This window comes from Tupaia chinensis, unplaced genomic scaffold (genome assembly GCF_000334495.1).
Source record: "Tupaia chinensis unplaced genomic scaffold, TupChi_1.0 Scaffold139431_1, whole genome shotgun sequence".
NCBI lineage: Eukaryota > Metazoa > Chordata > Mammalia > Scandentia > Tupaiidae > Tupaia > Tupaia belangeri.
The window spans coordinates 1,945,859-1,969,650 of record NW_006199316.1 but is presented as its reverse complement, the minus strand read 5'-3'; the positions used below and the strand labels follow the sequence as shown (position 1 = coordinate 1,969,650).

Here is a 23,792-nt window from a genome sequence, read left to right as displayed (position 1 = left end):
TTTGACCCTCTGCCCTTTCCCACTCTCCCATTACATTATCTCTGCTATATACACTTGTCTTCCAGGGGAGTTATTGAAAATGTGATACATGCAAGTAAAGGGAGAGGGGCCACGAGTTTAAAGTTTTTAACAATAGGGAACATAGATTCTATTCAAGGTTGGATTAAGGGTGGGTCTCGGTGCAGTTCCGCAATTGTAGGTGAGTCTCCATGGAATACAGTTTTAGGAAAGCGGTTCTGGTAAGCAGAGATGATTATCAGTTGATGCGGCACAGCAGCCATCTTGTGATTAGCGGGAATGGTGTTGTGGGGATCTGCAGCGTGAGTTATCCTCGGGTATCTGGCTTCCTTAAGAATGGTAGAGTAGTTCTTGTTTTTCCCTGAGGTAATGCAGGGCTGGTAACCATCATCTTCTCACTGTCCATAGGTAGAGAAAATCCTCCTATACAATATATTTCTCAATTGGTTTAAGACAGCTAAAGTTTCTTTCTGTTGCTTATAGTTGCAAGTTCTTAATCCTCGTTTTCGGCTTCAGTTTGCCGCCTGCCGGCCTGGCGGCCACGCACAGGCCCACCACGCACAGCCAGCCCCGAGAGCGCGATTGTGCGCGGGACCCAGCGCCACCTCCCGTTCACCCACCCGGCCAGAGAAAGGAAGGACGGCGACCTCGGCTGGTCCACGCTGCCGGCCCGCGTTCGGGGGACACACCCAGAGCCTGAGAGACAGCGGGGGCGGAGTGGCCCAGGCCGCGGAACGCAGAGCAGAGCCCAGGCCGCGCAGGCCTGGGTCCACCTCCGCACAGGCCCAGGCCCGCAGCCGTTGCAGATCAATTCTAATGAAACTTAAGAGAAGTCTTACTGGCATGGTGGTTAAGGTGCTGAACTCCTACATGGCTGACCACAACTCAAGTCCCACACCCAGCAGTTTGAAAATTACACCAGGTGCAAATGCATGTGTACCCAAAATTCTAGGAGCAGAATGGAGGAAAAGGGATCGTAGTGTGGGCATTCCACATGGGAGTGATTTCTCACTTTCCCTCTCACTGTCTCTCCCTCCGGCAAGCACTTGTGCCCAACAACAACATCAACAACAACAAAGACCTTAAAAAAAAAAAAAGCCTTAGAAAAAATAAATTAACTGTTTAAGCAAAATCTCAACACTTTTTAAAGATGAAAATAAAAATCAGAACCTAAAAAATTACCATGGGTGCAAAGGAGGAGGAGACAGAACTCATAACTAAGAGAAAACTAAATCAATGGAAACAGAAATTACAGAGATTATGGAATTGGCAAATGAAAATTTTAAAGGTGGCTACTACAAGTATGTTAAATAGGACAACTGGTGGTATGGTGGTTAAGGCAGCTGGATCCCACATGGCCAGCTGTTCAAGTCCCAGACCCGGTGGCTTGAGAAGCATCCTGGGCATATGTGTATGTGTTCCCAAAATCCTGAAAGAAGGGGGACATAAAGAAGAGATTGTGGTATGACCATTCCCCATGGAAGGTACTTTGTTGCTGTCTCTTTCTCCTGCAAATGCATGTGTCCTATGGCCAAAAAAAAACCAATTGAATTAAATATTAATAAATTTAAAAGTATGTTCAAGAGATGAAAAAAAATAACATAGTGAATGCTAAAAATCTCCATAGAGAAATGGAAATTCTTGAAGGATATGAAATCTGAAATGAAAATTTCACTGATGGGTTTAACAGCAGATTATATACTACTTAAGAAAACATCCATGAATTTGAATACAGAGAAATAAATATGGAAGCAGAGAGAAGGAAAAAAGGCTGAAAGAATGAACAGCACTCAAGTGACCTATGGGGCAATATCAAATGGTCTAACATATAATTAGAGTCTTACAGGGTGAGGAAAGAGAAATGGCGGCAATGAAAATATGTGCTTAGGGGCCAGCAGGGGCTGTGTGGTTAAGGGCGCTGAACTCCCATATGGCCAATCGCGGTTTGGGTCCCGGACCTGGCAGCTTGTTTTCTCACTTTTCATCTCTCTCTCTTTTGCTCTCTTCCTCTCCCTGTCCCTCTCCGGTCAAATTAAAATAAATACACAATAAATAAATAAAAATAAAATAGAGTTAAATAATTTTTTAAAATGTGTAATTAAATAATAGCTGGAAAATTTTCCAATTTAATGTAAACTAAACCCACAGATCTGGGGAGCTTGACCGATCTCAAGAAGAATAAACACTCAAAAAAATCCATAATTAAATTGCTGAAAATCAATTACAAAAAGAAAATCTTGAAAACAACCAAGACCAGCCCAAATTTCTCTTTCTCCATACACTGACTTCTCTGTCCGTAATGTTCTGTGTTCAGGCTTCCTTTGACTTTCATCTTAAGCTCCCTTTTGACTCTGCTTTGACCATACCTTTGAGCCTCTGCATGTCTTCCCTTTGAGACTTTATACTTCTTGGTGACAAGGAATCTATCTTGCATGGAGGCTGTCATAACACATGGCAATATCTTGCCCACAGTAGTTGCTGAATGAATGAGGTCCACGAATGAGTGGAGATAAGAATAACACAGGCTGTTGATCAAATCCTGGACATCTTAGCAAAAATACAAACAAATACTAAGAGGCATTAGCACCCAGATCATCCCACAAGAGAATTATAGCTCTCCTTTTAGAATAATGATATTTAAAGCCACAATTGACTGAGCACTCGCGGTAGGCCTCACATTGTGGTAAGCCACTTATATACCTAATTAAAGTCTTCTAATGAGGAAAGCAAAGGGCAGGCAGTTAAGGAAACTGCCTCAGGTCATGTCAGAAGTAACTGACGGTGGTTATCCTCTCAAGAATGATCTCAAAGCTTATGCTTTTATCCACTGTTCTCCATTCCCTACTCATAACCCGTTTTTTCATCCTGTATTTCCCTACCTCTGTGCTTTTGCTAAAGGTGTTCCTTTGGTCTGTGATAGCCTTTCCCTCATATACCTGGTAAAGTTCAGTTCTTGCTCAAGACTCACATCAAACACTGTCTTTGGCAGAAAAAAGGGGTTGACATAGCCACAAATCTGGAAAACAGAAGTCACACTGAGTGCTATTTTAAACCAAGGGCATCCTTAGAGGGATGAGATGTGTTTTGTCCTAAAGAGACACACACTCCAGAGAGACTCTGGTGACAAAGGAGATCAATACAGGAGAGAAGGCAAAGCTAGGGACTTGAAGGCCTTAAACCAGCCTGGAGTGGTTAGGGAGGGCTGCCTGGAAGAGGTCATATCTGAAATGAGTTTTAAAATTATGAGGACTGGTCAAAGTATGAAGTACCGATGTAAGAAACAATTCTTTCTTTTTTTATTAGAGGACATGGTGGCAAAGACCCAGGTTCGATGGGATGGTTGAAAAAAGTCCTCTTCAAAGCTGTTCATTCTCCCTGCTGTCTCTCTCCAGCAAGTTTTTGCAGGGTTGAATTCCTGTTCTTCTCTTAAGAGAAGCCTGCATTTCCTCTGACCGCTGCTCACCACATGGAGAATTAAATTCCTTTTGAATAGATCCATCTTAAGAGTGAGAAATTAATGACTCACAGGTTTTCAAATGTACAGGAAATCCATAGTTGTCTCGACTGTACAGGTTGGTCTTACTGGATAATCAGATGCAACTATTTTCTCAAAAATAGAACAGGATTTCCCCTACCCTTCCCTTGCCCCTCTAAGCTGCCCCCACAGGCAGTGAGGAGAGGGAAGAGCCCATGTTTTGCCTGAGTCCAGGCCCACATTGCTCTTTTTATTCTAGACTATGTAATTGGCCCTTACAGACAGAGGTTAATTTCCCATTGCAAATTCCCTGCCAGCATAACATGGGTCCTGGGGGAAAGAAGCTGGGGAAGAAATTGCTTCCAGGTGGCCCTTGGTCTCTGAGCATGTCTATTTGGGAGGCTACATGGGAAGTGCAAGGAGCAAGGGTTTGGGAGACTCACAGATCAGGGTCTGAGCTGAGCCATTCACTAGCCTAGTGCCCTGGATCTGCTGGTGCGAGCCCAGGCTTCAGTTTACTCATCCGTGAAATAGGGATCGTGCCACCCTGTTAGCCGTGTAAGAGATGTGACAGGCTTGGCACATGACTTGGGTGAACAAGCATTCAACAAAGGCTCTTCTTGGGCTTTCTACCATCCTGCCACCATCTGCCTCTTACTTTCTAGGGGAATTCTCCCGTTCAGAGGCTTCCAGGTAACCTGCCTGCTGGCTGTTTCCTCTCCACCAGCAGGAGGCAATAGGGATGCTTCTTTTTAACCTTGAAGGGATGTGAGGTTGAAATGAGGGCTTAGTAGAGGCATTCGCATACTCTCTATGGGTATTAAATTCCTTTAGAATAGATCCAGTACTCTCAGATGTTTCTCAGCAGGACTCCCTGGGCATTTGGGGCAGGACATTTTAGCATTCCCAGCTCCAGGGTATGAAGTACCAGTAGCAGCCTTCTTAGACATCACCACAACCAAAGACAACCTCTGCACAACTCTAGCCACACCCAACACGCACACACACACACACACACACATCTGAGAAATCGCTACCATGTGGCAGTCTAGATCATCTTACCTGTATGAAATATATCTCTCTCTGTGCCTGGTGTCTTAAAAGTATTTCTATAGAACTGAAGTAGAACTGACTGTTAATATGTATGGTTTTAGTATATATCTCTCTCTCCTTTTTTTTTTTTTTTAAATTACCAGAGGGATATGTACTTGCCAGGGAGAGGGAGAAATCACCCACCATGGGGCATGATCACCCTGTGGTCCATGTGGCAGTCTAGATCATCTTACCTTTATGAAATACAGGTGTGCCTGGTGTCTTAAAAGCATTTCTATAGCCTTCTCTTCTCTCTCTCCCTCCTTTCAGGATATTGTGCAATGTCAAAATGTGCCCCGCATGTCTTTCAGGCCACCAAGTCTGGAACTTGAACCACATGGTTGGCCATGTAGGATCCCGCCTCTTTAACCATCGTGTTACCGCTATCATTTTTCTAATGACACAAGCAACTCATGTCACTGAAAAAAATCAAAGATAGGGAAGTGTGACAACTATGATAATGTAAGTCCCCAGCATTAACATGTTAAATATTTATACTATTTTTATTGCAAAAGTAATAAACACACATGGTTAAAAATTCAAATAGTCCTAAAGGATATTAAATAAAAAGTAAAGATCTTGAGCACCCACCCTGACCTGTCATCAGCAATTTATACGTATCTTTCTAGAGAATGTGGTACAGGTTCCTACGTGTGTGCATACCCTCAAACATGAGTGGAACCCCATGCTCAGTTTGCTACTCTGCAAGTATGTGTTCTTCCTTTCACTGGACAGCTCATCCTGTACCTCACTGCCGCAGCACAGTCAGGTCTTCCCTGGGCATGGAATACAGGACCCTGGCGGTGTCCAGGCTTTCACTTTTACAAACAGCTTGTTATCTGTGCCAGCTGCAAGGCCCTACCTATGTCCTACTATTGTCAGAAGTGATAAGAGGACAGACATTCAGCACAGGAGGGAGGACACACCCATGCGACCCCCCAAAATGAGAAAAAAGACACTAGAGACACAAGAGAAGAGGTCGGAATACCTGGGTTCCAGACTCAGCTCAGGCTGTCACCGGGTGACCAGGAGAAGTTGTCTTTGGGCTCTGAGTTCTTTTATTTGCTTCTGAGTTTGTATCTTTCATGAAGAGAGACAAAGGTACAGAGAGAGAGAGAGAGCGAGCACACACCCCTAGAAGGATCTTGATGTTACAGTCTAGCTCCAGCTTAAGTCCTGATATGGGTGTAGATTCACCTGGTATGTTCAGGGAGGTCTCCAGACATGAACCCAGAACCTTCCCAGGTGGGTTGGCCTCCCAGAGTGTCACATTACTGCTCTGCCACCACTCAGCCCCCCTGGGCCATTCAATTTTCAGCTACTAGGGGGTGGGACAAAATGACTCACACGTCTGCTATATCTTTGAGTCCGAAACTGAGAAAATAAGTTCTACAGTGATCCCATGATGCAATAACGGAGGAAGTGCAAAACCGTTATTCTTTGATGCTGTGCAGTCCTTTGCTGTCTTCATTTGGCACTGCAGCTTCAGAGAGGGAGCATCGGAAGGACCGGGCATGGGACAGATGGGATGGGATGGAATAGAATGCAATGCAGTGCAGTGCAGTGTAATGCAATGCAAAGCAATGCAATGCAATGCAATGGGAAAAAAAGGAAAAGCCCTGTGAGGTTGGTGCAGAGGAACCAGAGCTGTTTCACCTGAAGATGACGAGGACCCATTGTGATGTAATTGCTCTCTGAATATATGAAGGGTTTCTCTGAAGAGAGTTCTCCATACTTGTTCTTCATGTTCTCAGAAGATGAAGCAAAAGAAATGGAGCCAAAATAAAAGCAGTAGAAATTTGTCTGAGTTGGAAAGACATTAATTTGGTTACTAGGATTAAACAAAAAAGTAGAAAGTGGAAGTTGCTACCAATATTGCATGCGCTTCTGACTTCTAACTCTGGCCATATTCGAATACAGTTAAAACATCTACCTAGAGACAAAAGGACTGGACCAAAAATATTTCTGGTTCTTTCCCATGTCCTGTGATTCTTCCACAGTCAAATGCTAAGTTCTGACCAAAAAGTAACCTCTTAATAATGTCAACTCTTGATGATTAAGGTATCTCTTAACAGAATTGGGAAACTCTTGACACTGATGATTAACATTGTATGAAGAAAGCAAGTATCAAACACAGCTGAACTGTTGGTATGCTTTGTGTCTTCCACAGGGCTAATTTATTAATAAGCAAGTTTTGCAAGGTTTTCTTTGTTTCTGTGTAATATTTAGAGTTATTCGGGCCTGTACAATTAAGTTTGAGAGAATACAGCTAAAGAAAGCATAGCATGGCTAAAGTTCCTGACCTTAGTTATGTGGTTATTGAGTAAAACTAAAAAGCTAAAGGGAATCGTGAAGGCCAGGAAACAACTGAAAAGCAGGCTGTGTACTGAAAAATAGCCACTTGAACTGAGCCCTGGTGTGGAGTAGAAATTACTGGAGTTGTGATTCCTTTAAGATACAGGCTTGAAGCCAGCAGATGGTGTAGTGGTTACATCACTAGACTCCCACATGGCCAACCACAGTTCAAGTCCTGGACCCAATGCCTTGAAACTCACACAAGGTGTGTATTGCATGCGTGCCCAAGATCCTGGGAGAATGGAAGAGAAGGAATTGCAGTGTGGCCATCTTCCCCCACCCCCCGGGGGGAGGTGGTGGGAGGGATAATTTCTCACTTTTCCTCTCGCTGTCTCTGTGCCTTAAGGCAAAAACATCAAGAAAAAAAAAAAGATAGAGGCTCTTCGGTGAGAGCTATTCACCATTTTGTTAAATGATCATTCTCTTATATATTAGTTTTCAAATGTTGTGTAACAGATTATCCTAAAATTCAGCCATTTAAAACTACATTTATTTTTCTACCCACTTTCTGAAGGTCAAAGAAATGGAGCCAAAATAAAAGCAGTAGAAATTTGTCTGAGTTGGAAAGACATTAATTTGGTTACTAGGATTAAACAAAAAAGTAGAAAGTGGAAGTTGCTACCAATATTGCATGCGCTTCTGACTTCTAACTCTGGCCATATTCGAATACAGTTAAAACATCTACCTAGAGACAAAAGGACTGGACCAAAAATATTTCTGGTTCTTTCCCATGTCCTGTGATTCTTCCACAGTCAAATGCTAAGTTCTGACCAAAAAGTAACCTCTTAATAATGTCAACTCTTGATGATTAAGGTATCTCTTAACAGAATTGGGAAACTCTTGACACTGATGATTAACATTGTATGAAGAAAGCAAGTATCAAACACAGCTGAACTGTTGGTATGCTTTGTGTCTTCCACAGGGCTAATTTATTAATAAGCAAGTTTTGCAAGGTTTTCTTTGTTTCTGTGTAATATTTAGAGTTATTCGGGCCTGTACAATTAAGTTTGAGAGAATACAGCTAAAGAAAGCATAGCATGGCTAAAGTTCCTGACCTTAGTTATGTGGTTATTGAGTAAAACTAAAAAGCTAAAGGGAATCGTGAAGGCCAGGAAACAACTGAAAAGCAGGCTGTGTACTGAAAAATAGCCACTTGAACTGAGCCCTGGTGTGGAGTAGAAATTACTGGAGTTGTGATTCCTTTAAGATACAGGCTTGAAGCCAGCAGATGGTGTAGTGGTTACATCACTAGACTCCCACATGGCCAACCACAGTTCAAGTCCTGGACCCAATGCCTTGAAACTCACACAAGGTGTGTATTGCATGCGTGCCCAAGATCCTGGGAGAATGGAAGAGAAGGAATTGCAGTGTGGCCATCTTCCCCCACCCCCCGGGGGGAGGTGGTGGGAGGGATAATTTCTCACTTTTCCTCTCGCTGTCTCTGTGCCTTAAGGCAAAAACATCAAGAAAAAAAAAAAGATAGAGGCTCTTCGGTGAGAGCTATTCACCATTTTGTTAAATGATCATTCTCTTATATATTAGTTTTCAAATGTTGTGTAACAGATTATCCTAAAATTCAGCCATTTAAAACTACATTTATTTTTCTACCCACTTTCTGAAGGTCAGAGATTTATGAATGACTTAGCTAGGTGATCTCACCTGGTGACTCAGCCAGGGCTACCTTCCTCTGAAGATCTTTTGGGACGGTTCTCACACAGTTGGCACACTGATGCCGGTTGCTGGCAGGAGGCCTCAGTTTCTCACCCATGGACCTCTCCATAACTGGCTGGGTGTCCTTCCCCATGGCAATTGGTTTTCTCTAGAGCAAGTACTCTGAGCAAACACCAGGAAAAAAATGTAACATCTTTTATGACCTTGGAAGTCACACTCTGGATTTCCACTCTATCCCGTTGGTACCACAGGTCTGCTGTAACATGTGAGAAAATTACCCAAGAGCATGCATACCAGGAAGTGAAGGCCACTGGCAGCCATCTTGGAGGTTGGCCACCTCTCATGTGGGGATCCCTTGTGTTTTCAGAAGGTAACACTCACCCTTGGAGAGACACCGTCCTGGCCCTGTATGGGCACATGGCCAGGACCAGAGAATATAACCTGCCTTACCACCAGTTTCATCTATCTAGTAGAAATGATGATAGTCCCTGCTTGTCAGCATTGTCACAAAGGTTAGATAAAAGATAACATGTGAAGTGTTTCACACAGAGCCCATAATAGAGAAAGTGGCCTGTAATAATATCTACTGTTTTCAGTATTTAAATAGAGTGCCTTCCCGTGTAGCATTTTTTAGATTTGCATTTTTATTTGCCTTCCCCTTAGAATTTCGAAGAATACATTAGACTGCATAAAGTACATGGAAGTATACAGCTCAGTGATGTTTTTTATGTGTCCATCTCTAGAGCCATAACCATATCAACATAAAACGTGATCAGCAAAACCATAAGGCTTCTTGATGCACCCCCTACCCCATCCTGAGACAGCCTATAAATATTATTCTTCCGACATCTATAAATAGTGCTCAGTGTTGCCTGGTCTTGAATTTTAGAGAAATGGAATCATCCGGTACATATGCTTGTATGTCTGGCTTCTTTCCTTTAACTCAAATGAGTCTGTGAACACCTGTGAGATTTATCCATGGTGTTGCATTTGTCAGTCTTTTTTTTTTTTAATTTCTGTGTCCCATTGTATGAATATACTATTGATGCAAGGTTTTTATTGGTTCACCTATTCATTGGCATTCAGACCATCTCCAGACTATGATGGATAAAATTGCTACACACATCATTGATACTGCATCATCGTGGCCACGGAGTAGATGAAGCGTATGAATGTACCCAGCTGGAAGGCTGGACAATTGATAGAGAAGTAATATGATGGGGCGGAAGCAATAGAATACTTGTTGCTGCTACTGCTGTTGTTATTATGATGCCTAAAATGTATTCAACCTTTCCTGTGGGCCAGATATTAAACTTTTTCATTTTGTCTTTACTTTCCCACTTAACCCCCACAGAATCCATGTGAAAAACCATAGTTATCTTTATTTCACAGTTAAGGAAACTAAGCTGAGAGGTGTTAAGTAATTTGCTTAAGATCAAATGATACTAATCGAAGGGTCAAAAGAACATTTTCTCATTGTTCCAGAGCCCTTAAACACTATGCCAGGAGCCAGAGGGCCTGGGCCAGGTGCCCTCAACCACCTACAGTGAGACAAGTTCCTGGTCATTTCTCCAAGTCATAGACCCCCTCATCTAAAAATGAGAATAATCCTATTTATAGCCAACAGAAGGGGGAAAGTTTCATAATAAAAAGACACACATTCATGTATTTTAGTGTCTAGATTACATTGGATCATGAGAAAAGTCCTGTGTTTTTCTATGTAAAAATGTGTCATGACTTTTCCGACGGCCAATAGTATACATCTGATCAATGTCAGGTTTCTTCCTTCTTAAAAGTAGAAAACAAACAAACAACCCACAAATTTTAATATCAGAGAGGTTTCATTGAGTTTTAAAGAACTTTTGAAAATCTCGATCCATTCCTTCAACAAACCCCAAGTGAGAACTTCCTGTGAAAAGACAAACTTTTGACTCCCCATATCCCTGCAGCTCTGTTCCAGGGAGGAGTCCCAGGGAAGGGGGAATTACTCTTGGCATTTCCAGAGGAAAATCAGATGGTCCTGAAAGGATTGTGCTTCTTCTCTTGGTACGCCCCCCACCAGAGGGATATCAGAACCTTGAAATAAAGAAGTGGCTCATTCAGATGCACAGGGTCCCCTGGGTACAAGGACAGGGAGCAGAGGCATGCACCCCTACTTTATCTACCTATGCTTCTTCACTGGCCTTTAGACCAGAGGGAGTCTGAGCAAACCTTATGAAGAAAAGCAGCCCAGGAAATTGCCTGACCTTCATGAACCCAGAAACCATAAAGAAAAAGACTGAGAACTACAAGTTAAGCATTTCTGCATGACAAAAAAAATATAGTAATAATAATAATAAAAACAGACATAAGCAATCAGATCACCAAAGAAATATTTGCATTATATAAAATATATTAACCTCCTTACTGTACAGAAAGCCCTATAAATCAATAAACAGAATAAACAAACAACCCAATGCAAAAAGAACGTGCAAAGACATGGATAGCATTTCATGCACGAGTAAACACAAATATCTAACAAACAGAAAAAAATGCTCAAACACTCTTGTAGTTAAGGTAATGAATTTCAAAATGGCCTTAAGATATTTCACACCTATCAGCTAAGCAAGGATTTCAAAGGTTAGGTAATCCGGGATCACTCAGGCTAAGGAAGAACACACATTATTAGAATGTAAAACCTGCACTTTCTCTTTTGGAAGGCAGTTTGAAATTACCTTTTCTAAAATGTTAAATATTCCTGTTCTTTGGCCCAGCAATTTATCTTTTCACTTGTAAATACTCATTCTTTTTTTGTTTTGTTTTGTTTTGTTCTATGTTTTCATCTTAGGGTATGTACACTCACCAGAGAGAGACAGAGACAGACAGAGGGAAAGTGAGAAGTTACTCCCTCCCACCTGTGCCAGGGGAGACGGCCACACCACAGTCCCTTCTCCTGCAGTCTTCTCCCTGGACTTTGGGCATGCACACACATACCCAACATGATTTTCAAGTCGCCGGGTCTGGGACTCTAACATATAGGAGTCCAGCACCTCAACCACCAAGCCACCTGCTGGCCTTTGCAAAAACACCCATTCAGACATGAGCTATGGCCAGCTACTGTTCGAGCCCAGGATCTGGTGGCTTGAAACTCACGCTGGGCACATGTGGACGAGTACCCAAGGTCCCATGAGGAGAATGGAGAAGGGATTATAGCATGACCTTCTCCTCTGGAGGGGGATTTCTCACTTTCCTTCTCACTATCTCTGTCTCTCTCTTTCTCTGGCAAGCACGTACACCCTAAGGCAAAAACTTCTAAAAAAAAAAAAGTGAAGGAGAAGAGGAAGAGCCTGTGTTCATCAAATGCCTCGGATGAGGCTCAGTCCAGATTTGGTACCAAACCCATGGTGGTTTTTATTAAAAAGCGAACATGAAGGCTGACCCCATGGCACAAGGGAGAGAAGTCAGATTCCACGCAATGACTATGATTTTAGTCCCTGGCTTAGTCAGCCTGAAACACGCCAGGCCTGTGCATGCATGTCCTGCACCCAATGCGCCGGATAGTTGGGAGAAAGGTACTGTGGTCTGACCAGAGCCCGTGGAAGGTACTCACCTCCCCTTCCTCTTCTTTGCTCATGTGCAAGTGCGCGCACGCTATCAGGAGTAAAGAGATGAAAAATAACTTTTAAAAATAAGCAGACACTTAGGAAGCCATCTAAGTACATTTCATGTCTTAACTCACTTCATTCTCCCAAAGAACCCTATGAGGCAGGCACAATTTTATCCCCACTTCCCAGATAAGGAAACTGAGGCACAGAAGTTAAATAACTCCGGTAAGGTAGCGCAGTAAGTGGCAGAGCCTGGACCCCACTCCTGGGAATGTGGCCCTGGAGCAGCGCTGTGCAGTAGAGCTTCTGGCGACGCTGAAATATTCTATAACCGTGCTGCACACAAGCTTGGAACACTTGAAATGTGGCTACTGTGACAGAGGCACTGAATCATTTGTTTAATTATTTAATCAAAGTGTCAGTGCCCATGAAGGCCGAAGGTCAGAAAAGTGCCGAAAGCCTCAGGAAACGTTGCAGGGAGCTGGGTACTGGACCCAGGTCATCACGTGGGTGTTAGATGCTAAGCAGCCTTGGAGACACTCTGCAGGGACCAGCAGGGACCATCCTCGGGGCTGCATTTAAAAGGAGCCAGGCTCAGAAGCTTTGCCAGAGGGCCTGCGAGAATAACACGTTTCCAAAGAGCAGGAGAAGCAGGGATTTAACACCAGTGGGCACTGCAGGGCCTGGGTTGTCTCAGCTGGCATCGGGGAAATCATTTTTGACAAGGAAGGCCATCTGTTGCACTTTGGATAAGCCTCTCTGAGGGAAGTGCTTAAGCCAGGCCTGGCCTGGTGGTTGGACTCTGCAGCTGAGTGGAACATTGGCAGCAAGCAGAGACACGGTCCCCCAGGAGTGGGAGCATGTCCCACGGCGTGGAGTCACAGGGTGTGAGGAGGGCTGGAGGGCAGGGCGCAGCTGAATCACGTGAGACACTGGTCGCCCACAGACTGACCACAGGGACCCTCTGAGAGGAAGTCAGGGCTTGTGCCCAGGGAGTCATGCACTTGTCAGTCACAGAAACGATAGGAAACAGGAACCCGGGACAGGTGCTAGGACTCGGGCCTCCTCTGAAAGATGATACTTGAATGCAATTGTCCATCCTGCTTATGGGCTGAGCTTTATTGCTTATCAACCCCGCACTGAACACACACACCGCTACGAGTCATGGACATTAAAGAGTTACCAGCATTGGGCGACCAGCAGTTGGCATAATGGCTATGTCACTGGACTCCCATGTAGTAGACTGTGGTTCGAGTCCTGAACCCAGTGGCTTAAACTCACACCAGGCGGGTGTGCGTGTGTGCCCAAGATCCCAAGAGGAGGATGAAGGAAAAGGGATTGACGCATGGCCGGGGCGGGGGCGGGGGTGATTTCTCACTTCCTGTCTCTCTGTCTCTCTCTCTCTCTCTCTCTGGTGAGCACACATGCCCTATAGCAAAAACCTCTCCAAAAAAAAAAAAAAATTACCAGCATTTAAAAAGAGGCCAGATGCTTCACCATAATAAGATGGATGTCACTGCTTCTCAGTCCCTGGCACATGGTACTGGCCAATCAGGAGATCCAGGGATTATTACCGATAAAGGAAAGTGGCATTTGCTTGGAGGGAGACTGAGGTCACCACCTCTTCCCTGCCCCACAACCAGTCTGCAAGGCCGGTATCATTACCCCACTGAGCAGCTGAGGAAGAAGCCTCGGACTGACTGTGCAACAGCCCTGGCATGCAGACGGTGCAGGAACAGCCCACGTGTGTTGAGAGGGAGCCCAAGGAGTGAGTTACAGTTTGCTGACAGTCGACGAGAGCACAGTGGATCCTCAGCATGGAACGTAGCTCTAGAGTAAGGGTGAAAGCACCAGTGGTGGTGTGCACTTTGAAGAAGACTCGATTGAGGAGCAGGCTGTCTTCAGATGCCTTGTACAACACTGCCACTCAGACTGGCTTCAGCAGTCACCGTTCACTGCGACATGTAGCGTCTCCCCAGAAAGAAACCCCGAGGTGGGGCAACCTGGGGCCTGCTTGGCTAGGCTCACATTCAGCTTCTTGGCTTCTGTAGCTGCAGTCTCAGGCCACTGTGTCCAGATGACTCATTGTCTAGGGAACCTGCAGACCTCTCTTTGTATCAGATCAGCAGATCAGTCAGGGGTTCACCTTCTCTCGAGGGAAACAGGACTGTTGTAACTCGCCAGGCAGGTTCCCCCATGTGAGACTCATAATGCAAGTCCAGGCAGGATTAGGTTAGGAGAGGGTGACATGTGTTGCCAGGCGACCTGGAGCAGCTGCTACCAATGGAGGTGATATCTGCAGCTCTCTCCCCTTCCTACAGGGCTGATGTGGGTGCGACGAGGTATGGGTGTGGCAGGTGTACTGAGCATCAAGGGCTCTACACACAGGTCGGGTGTCCTTACCCTTCTAGAGTAAGGATAATTCTGTTGCAGAATAATAGAGGATGCTCGAATGCAGTTATTTATCCTGCTTATAGGCTGTGTGATCTTATTCATTAACCTGCATCCCACCTCAACACACATACACACACCCCTGTCATGGAGATGTAAGAATTATCAACAAATGGGGCCAGCAGGTGGCATGGTGGTTAAGGCACTAGATTCCCACATGGATGACCATGGTTTGAGTCCCTAACCTGGCAGTTTGCTTTCTCACTTTCCCTCTCTCTTTTCCCTCCCTGGTGAGTGCACATGCCCTATACCAAATCTAAAAATAATAATAGTAATACATAAAATTAAATATTCAAAACTAGAATGATCAACATTTTGAAATGCTTCATGATAGTGAGGTGGTGGATGTCGGTGCCCTCTGCAAAGCCGTATGCAGAGGGAGAGGTTACTGTGAAAAAGACTTGACTTGGCATCAGGCAATGGCGGGTTCCAGTCGAGTTCCCCCAGCTTCCATGCCTTGTGATTCTTTGGCACACTATGTAATTTTTCCAAGCATGTTTCTCCACGTGGAAAATAGGATTTAGAATCCCTCTCCACAGAGGGCCGGCAGGTGGCATAGTGGTTGAGGGACTGAACTGCCATGTAGCTGACCACGGTTCAAGTCCTGGAACTGGCAGCTTGAGACTCACACCAGGCGTGGTGTGTGTATGCGTCACACCAGGCATATGGCGTGCCCAAAATCCCAGGAGGAGAAGGGGTTGCGGCATGACCATCCTCTCTGGGGGTGATCTCTCACTTTCTGTATCTCTGTCTCTCCAGCAAGCACACACACTAGAGCCAAAAATCTCTCTCAAAAACAAGGAATCCCTCTCCACAGAGAGCCATGCGCATTAGAGATGAACTATCCAGGCACAGTGCCTAGCATGGGGCAGGAAACAAATGGATGGCAGCACATGCTCAGGCTGCTCTGGGGCCCAAGCTCCCCCTGCACCCCCCAAACCTCACACGTACACACACACACACACACACACACACACACACACACACGGCCCTGGGAAGAACTGCTCCTTTATCCCACTGCTATAGGGGAAAACTGAGGTCGGAGACTTCAGCTCTCTGGGTCACCCAACTGGGGAGTGGCAGCACTGGGACTCAGGCAGCTGGCCTCAGAGAGTGTGTTCCAGCCACCCTGTGAGGACACCCCAACACTGTCACTGCCATCGAAGTCGGCTACGCACAACTGATTCTGCTCCTGCCTTATTGTCGGGCCCTGGTCTCATCCTGCCACCTCTCCAGGCCTCAGCTTCCAGGTTGTGCTTAGAAGAGTTTTAATCCTTTTCACTTTTTGACTATTACAGAACATGTGTGCTTGCCTGTCAGAGAGGAAAAGAGCACTATCTGCTGGGGTGTGATCTCACCACACTCCTTCTGCATTTCTCCATCCTGTTGGGATTTGACTATGCGTGCACATGCACCCAGCATGTTTTTCAAACCACCGGAGCTGGGATTTGAACCACAGTCAGCCATGTGGGATCCATCTCCCTGTGCAAGGGCTTACCCACTGTGCCACAGGGCTAGCCCAGCTTCAAAACCTGTAAGCCTCATGGAGAAGTGGTTCGGAGCACCAGCTGTGGGTGCAGTCAGCTACCTGGAGCCATGTCCTTGCTCTGCCCTTCCCAGCCGCCATGTGACTTGGCCCTTGGCCAGCTGACAGACCACTGTAAGGCCAAGTTTCCCCATCTCTGAAACAGGAAATACGCGTCCCTACCTCACAAGATGGTGAGGCTCAGAAGTGGATGTGTACCTACGTGGTATGTAGAGTATTTGGCAAGGAGAAAGCACCGATCAATAGCAGCTGTTATTATCTTTGTTGTCGGCATTAACAAGTCATCCTTCTCTTCCCTGCATAAAATCCAAAGTTCTCAAGAGCCAAGGACTCAGTTATTCAAGCAGAAAGCCTGAGGGCAGTTTCTTCCAGAAAATCATAGGCTTACAGAATGTAGTCACTTAACCTTCTTTGAACTTCTCTCCTCTCATCTGCTAAATGGGGGTAATAAGGAGTCACTGGGAGAGTCGATGGGAGGATTAAGTGAAAAGCACCGTCAGTCTTGCCAGTTTTATTTCGGTGTGCTAAGAGAGCATAGAATGCAACCTTTATAACAATTGACAATTTTTGGCTAAAGAGACTCAGAGAATTTTGGTGACTCAATTCAGGTGGCTCATCCTGGTTGGTAACCTGGCTGGGTCTAGAATCCAGGGAGTAAGGACAGGCCCTGGATTCTACAGGAAGCTTTCAAGGCTTATGTACCCCACTTCCCTCCCCACTGATCTCTTTACCACTTTCCCTGCCTCCTTCCCAGACATACCTGACAGTACCGTCCTTTTCTACCTCTGGGCTAATGGCGTGTGTGGTTTTCTTTGCCTGGGACCCTTAAGCAGCCCACCGAATACACATTTATACACAACACACATGTGCATGCACGGCAGGTATCCATGCTCTCTGGGCCTCCGTAACCTGGCCAGCTCCTAACTCACCTTAGGCTGCTGCTGAAATGTGGCTTTCTCCAGGAAGGTCCTGTTAAGCCCAAGGCTTCCTTAGTTACAAGCCTGATCCTCATGCTTCTCACTCACCCACCCCATTGTGGGGTGTTGCATCTTTTCGGTTTGCGTGGCCACTGAACTGGGAACTTTGTAAGGACAGGCGGGGTACCCAGTCTTATTCCTCTGTGGGCACTGGTTGGGTGGGATCACTGGGAACCAAGGATCTGGGAGGCTGATGCTCCTGAAGACTCCTTGACCTTCCTCTCTAAGTGACTGGCACACCACCCTTGACTAGCCCAGGGCTCTGGAACATGCTGCACAGAACAGCCACCCTCCCACCACTCAGACCATGGGATTCTGGGACTTGGCATACAGGGACATCCTGAGTGCATTTCTTGCCCTGTGGGGACTTCTCTCTCCCCACGTTTCCTCCCCCACCCCCTGTGTGCAGTCCACGGCAAGCACAGTCCACGTGGGCTAGGCCAGAGTCAAGGGACTACCACTTCTCTGGATCTGCCCAAGGAACACTGGGAAGCTCAACACACAAGCCACACCAGTGCCCTCCCTGCAAGAAAGCAGGGACCCTGTTTGGTTTGCAGCACCCAGAGTGCTATCGAAGGAGCAGGGCTCAGGGCTAAATCCCCAGCTCCTGGGTGGGGACCGTGAATGCTGTCAGCCTCCCAGAGATGAAATCCTTCCTCTCCAGGTGAGCTCTTTTGATTGAAAAGGGAAAAAAAAGTCAAATCTTTATTCCTTGTCTGCTCCAGTGCCCTCGGTCAGATGAGAAGCCCTCCCAGGCAGCGGAGGGGAAGTTAGTTGAGTTCATCTCTGGCTCCTTTCTGGTGTCCCATGCACCCAGAACTGTGCCATTGACCTCCTTGGGGAGGCTGCAGAAAGATGTGGGTAGAGAGTCTATCCACTTGGGTTCAGTCCTACTCCCCCTCCTGTCTTTCTACAGCTCATTTTTGTTATCAATAAGATGAGAACACTGGTCTGTCTCACAGAGGTGTGACAAGCGTGCAGTGCGGATGATGTATGCAAAAGCCCCTTTTATGTAAAGGACCACCATAGAGGCCACCCCCTGCCCCTACAAGGTGGTACAAGACAGAAGACAGGCTTGGCAGTCAGGCTGGCACTGCGAAGTATTATCCATACACCTGAACCAGTCATTGGCCTCTTTGTGCCTCAACTTACCTGTGCAAATGTGTTTCTGTACCGTAAGGACACATAAGGACAGCGTTACAGGTGGAGTTGTGTCCCCACCGAATAAGGTAGCTCAATTCCTACCCTCCAATACCCATAATGTGACCATATTTAGAAAAAGTGGCATTGCAGATATAATGAGTTCGGATGAGGTGGTCGTAGATTAGGCTGGGCCCCTAATCCAGTGTACCTGGTGTCCTTATAAGATAACCAAGTGATGACAGAGTCACCCCAGGAGAATGCAATGTGAAGAGGAAAGGAGAGGGCACAAAGGAGTCCCCTCAGTGCAGAGGGAGTATGGCCCTGCCGACACTGTGATTTTGGGGCTCCTAACTTGCAGAAATGTGAGACAATAAATCTATCTTGTTTGTCAAATTTTAGTTAATATGCATTAAGTGAGAAGCTATGTTGGAGAACACATGGAGGACCAACCCCGCAGCTCCAGCGGTTAGATGCTGTGTGGAGGTAGCTGTACCCCCTGAAGCTAACTGTGTTCCAAATCCTGGCCCCAGTAGCTTGAAGAACATACTAGGTGCCTGTATCTACCTGCCCCAAATCCCAACAGCTTGGCTAGATGGAGGGAAGAGGATTGAGGTGTGGGACCAACAGGTGGTCTTGTGGTGATTAAGGTGCTGGACTCCCACATGGCCAACCACAGTTCGAGTCCTAGACCCAGAGGCTTGAAAAATCATATGTGCATGCATGCCCCAAATTCCTGGAAGGAGAGTGGAGGAGAAGGGACTGTGGCATGGCCATCTTGTCTGGACAGTGATTTCTCTCCTTCTCAATGTCTCAATCTCTCTCTGATGAATACACATAGCCTATAGCATCTATTAAAAAAAAATTAAAAAGAAGGAGTGCAGTGTGACAGGTTCCATTGGGAAGCACTCTCTCTCCCTGTCCCTGTCTCCTTCTGGTATGTGCACATGCCCTCTGGCATTTAAAAGAAAGAAAAGAAAAAGGTGGGCCCATAGCGCAGTGGTTAAATGCTATGTGTGGGGAGCCAGATCCAAAATAGCTGGCCATAGCTTGAGCCCCGGCCCTGGCAACTGGAAAGTCATGCTGGGCATGTGTGCATACTTGCCCCAAATCCTGACAGGAGGAATGGGGAAAAGGGATTGTGGTCTGACCATGCCCTATTGCAAGGTGCTCTCTCTCGAACATCCTGGTGAGGAAAGAAGGCACGAGGATGGTGATTATTAGTACAGGGCCCAACACGCGGAAGGTCCTTGGTTAAATGTTCCTTTCCTCCTCCCACCATCACAAGGCTGCTTTCTGCACAGAGTGGTTTAGGAGAAAAAACAAATCTGATTTCTTCTAACGTGGGCCTAGAGCACCTCCAGGGCCCCCTGCGGTCACTCGCAGCAGATCTGGTGGCCTTCTCTTCAACTGTACCCTGGCTCCCTGACTGCTTTTCTTGATTTTTCAAGATTTCCTGGAGTGAGAGTAGGAGAATTTTTGGAATGTTTGGCCCTTATTTCATGTGTGCTTTTCCAGAAGTTTCAAGAAGCTTTGTGGAAATCTAATGAGAGCAAGAGGCCTTGGCACCGTGTGCAGGTTCTTCTGGGGAAAGCTGTTTCAAATCAGGGCATTCCCAGGCAAAGCTGTTGGAAGAACATGCCTCTCACCGTATCCTCATGTTCATGCCACAGCTTTCTGAGGTTCTCTGGAAACTTTTCCCTGAAAAATAACAGGGATTCAGAAAATTCTACAAATGATCCAGCGTAGCTCTAGCTCAATTTCATGTGCTTTGTTTTGGTTTGCGATTGTTTCTTGGGTTTTTTTGCCCTGTTCACTGGGTACATTTCCCTGTCTCCCATGCTAAGCCTGTGCAAAGAGTGCAGCATGCCCCGGCTGTGGGCTCAGGTGGGACCCAGTTCCCCCCCAAACTAGTCTGGACCTTCGAGCAAGCAGCTTCGCTGGGACATGACTGTCCCTTCCTATGGCTGATGAAGGCTCAGGAAAGCAAATTCCTGCATGTGTAAACGTGCGTTCTCATGCTTATTTTTCTGCTTCATTTGGGTTATTTTAGTGCTAAGAGTGTGGGCTTAGCATTCACCAGAAAAAGGCCCAGGTCCACACTGGCCCCAACCAGATGGGTGACTTTGAGCCTCAGTCTGGGTCTGTCTGATGGAGAGATCCGCGTGTGAGGACCAATTGCAGTGGCTGAGATGAGATAACTGTCGTAGAGGATTGTATAGGACACCAGGAGGTGCCCTGTTCATGCCCACGCCCTCATGCCTCCAGGAACTCGGTGCTTTCCCTGCGTGGCTCCCACTCTGGCCTCTTTCCTCTGAACCTGGACCTCCATCAGCCCTCCAGTGTCTAGACAAAAATGAGGCCTAGCAGTCAAGTTGCACTCTTCCTTGGAAAATTAGTTAATTAATTTTTTTGAGAGGTTTTTGCTATACGGCGCATGTGCTCGCCAGACAGACAGACAGAGAGAGACAGAAAGCGAGAAATCACCCCTCCAGGGGGGTTGGCCATGCTGCAATCCCTTCTCCTCCATTCTCCTCTCAGAATCTTGGGCACGCACGAACATGCGCCCGGCGCAAGTTTAAGCCACCGGGTCCGGTCCTCGAACCGTGGACCGTGGTCAACTACATGGGAGTCCAGTGACATAGCCATTACGCTGACTGCTGGTCCCTTAATTTTTGCCAGAGAGAGACAGAGACAGAGAGGCAGACAGGGAGAGGAGAAACCATGCCTCCCAATGGGGGATGGTCACACTGAAATCCTTTCTCTTCCATCTCTCCCTCCTTTCAGGATTTGGGGCACACATGCACACTACACTGTGTGTTCCTCAGGCTACCACATCCAGGACTAGAACCGTGCAGTCAGCCATGTGGTATTTGACTATTTGACTGCCTTAACCATCAGATCACAGAGCTGGCCCCAAGGACCTGGACATTTTGTAGCTGTGTAAATTGAGTAGGGGGAGGAGATTACACACACACACACACTCATGCATGTGTATATATATGAATAAATATATAAGTATATATGAATAAACATATATATTCGAATTATATATTTTCATACATATTTGTGTATGAATCTCCCCAGGAAGTAATAAATTACTTTAAACAGCTGTTTGGAAGCACTTTCTTAATCAAAGCTCAGTGCAGGAGTGCAGAGGCTGAGCCCCTGTTGAAGAGAGCAGGCTGCTCAAGTCCTGCTGTGAATTTCAGTAGCTCCTCGGTCATGCTTGCCGGCTGGTAGGGACAGACAGACAGCCCAGCTTGCCTCGTGCCTTCTCTCTCCCATTCCCTGCTGAAAGTCGTCTCTCCCATACCCTGCCAGAAGTGGGCTCCCCCATCCAGACCAATCTGAGCCTCTGGAGGCCTGGGTGGACCATCTCACCCCTTAGAGACAGCTCCTGGGGAAGGCTGAAAGAGCCTATGAGGAATCTGGAGTTGGGTTTGACACTTGGAGCTCAGTGGGTCTCCCATGTGACCTCTCATGCCCTAAAGCCTTCTCACAACTCCACCCCCCTTCTGTTGCATCCCTGCCTCTACAGTGAAGAAATACCTGTGAGTCTCCCCCACCCCTGAACTGGCTCCTCTCCAGGGGGGAAGGCTGGTCCTAGCTTGTCTCCAGGGCTCAGGCAGCGCCTGGCAGAGAGGCTGTCGTGGTTATGGCTGGGATGGTAGTGAAGGACAATGGAGAGCTGTCTCTGTGAGCACCTGCTGTAGCCAGGCCTGCAGGATATGGGCTCTAGACAGCCACACGTGCTTGTATGTGTTTACTCTTCATGGGACCCCCATCAGGTAGGCCCAGATCCTGGGCATCCCAAGGTAGCATGAGATGAAGTGACCTGCCTGAAATCACAGGAGTCAGTTTTATATCCAGAGCTTCCTCATCTTCTCTCCTCTTCTCTCTCCCCCCACCCTCTCTCTCTCCTGGTGAGTTCACATCTCTATAGCAAAAAAATACTAAGGGAAAAAAATTGACAATGAATGAAGTCCTGACCCATGCTTCAACATGGATGGACCTCGACAACATGTTAAGTGAAAGAAGCCTGTCACAGAAGGGCACATGTTGTGTGATTCCGTGTGTATGACATGTCCAGAACAGGCAGATCTATAGGACAGAAAGTAGGTTGGTAACTGCCCAGGACTGCAGGGGGTTGGGGGGTCATGGGAGTGGCGTTCATGAGTATGGGATTTCTTTGGGGGCATTGAAAATATCCTGAACTCGATTCTGGTGCTGAGTCTGATAATTGTACTTCGAACAAACAAAAAACCTTCCAATCATATACTTAAATGAGTCATCACATGGCATATAAACTCTATCTCAAAAAAGCTGATATAACAAAAAGTAAATTGGCGTATTTCCTCACTGTTCATACCTGTGTCAAGCAAGGAATCTAGCTGGTCTATCTCTACATGAAGGTTAGAGAGACCTGAGGGCCCTCTTCTTGGTGTTGCAGAGCCATAGGTACCAGGGGTTGCCCCCTACCCCTCAGGCAGCCAGGTGAAAGCAGAGCTCCATTCCTAGTGAATTCATTTAAAAAAGAATAAAACAACTTTGTTTTAAGTCTCTGAGAAACCTGTGAGGAGGAGAGCTGGAGATCAAATGACCTGAGCCTGAGAAATTTACTGCATCCTGTTTTCCAGAGACCATTTTCCCAACATAAGTCACAGAGACAGATGGCAGGGGACCTGCTTCTGAAAATAACCACTGTTGAGGAGAGATGACTTAGCGGGAGCTGCTGGGAAAGGGGTTAGGAGCCACAAGATTTAATAGGCTGGAAAAGAGGGCAAGTTTGGACCCCAGAGCCTGGGGTTTGGTAAAACTCATCTGTTAGGGATCCAAGGTAGAAGTTGCATCTCAGTGGTCTTTTCTGAGTATGTATTTTCTTCCCTTTGGAAGAAATTGTGCAGCCTTTATCTGCTTAATGCGTTACCTCAATGTGACTTAATTTATCTCACTTTGGTTTTTGCTACAGGATATGTGTCAGAGAGAAGGGAGCAGAGGAATGAGAAAGCACCTCCCAAAGGGGGTGATCTTACACAGTCCCCTCTTGTTTCAGGATTTTGGCCACTTACACACTTACACACACGTGCCTGGTGTGTTTTTCAAGATGGCCGATCTAGGTCTTGAATCACACAATCAGCCATGTAAGATCAGTCACCTTAACCACCACTTCCCCAACTTTGATTTTTTAAAACAATCTCTTTATCACGTTGGTTCCTTGAAATAAACATTAAAATACAGAAAGGACCAGCAGGTGGTATGGTGGTCAAGGTGCTAGATTACACAGCTGACTTCACAGTTCAGGTCCCAGGCATGGCAGCTTGAAAAGCACGCCATGTGCATGTGTATGCATGCCCAAAATCCTGAGAGGAGAATGGAGGAGAAGAGAATGTGGCATGGCCAGCCCCCTGGGGGTGATTTCTCACTTATCCTCTCTCTCTCTCTCTCCAGTGAGTCCATGTACCCTATGCAAAATAATAATT

The 23,792-nt window shown here is 46.3% G+C and overlaps 1 protein-coding gene and 1 long non-coding RNA gene across 2 annotated transcripts in view; one reads left to right on the top strand and one right to left on the bottom strand.

The window, feature by feature from the left end:
• The window catches only part of TENM4 (teneurin transmembrane protein 4), a 665,800-nt gene that overhangs the window by 313,105 nt on the left and 328,903 nt on the right, over positions 1-23,792 (top strand).
• Positions 8,607-23,792, bottom strand: part of LOC102491956 (uncharacterized) — a 21,384-nt gene continuing 6,198 nt past the window's right edge. Inside the window, exons 2-4 of the long non-coding RNA XR_336504.1 lie at positions 22,682-22,826; positions 12,201-12,241; positions 8,607-8,773 (exon numbers count right to left, since the gene is read on the bottom strand). This is a non-coding gene — a long non-coding RNA (uncharacterized LOC102491956). The remainder of the gene's footprint in view (positions 8,774-12,200; positions 12,242-22,681; positions 22,827-23,792) is intronic.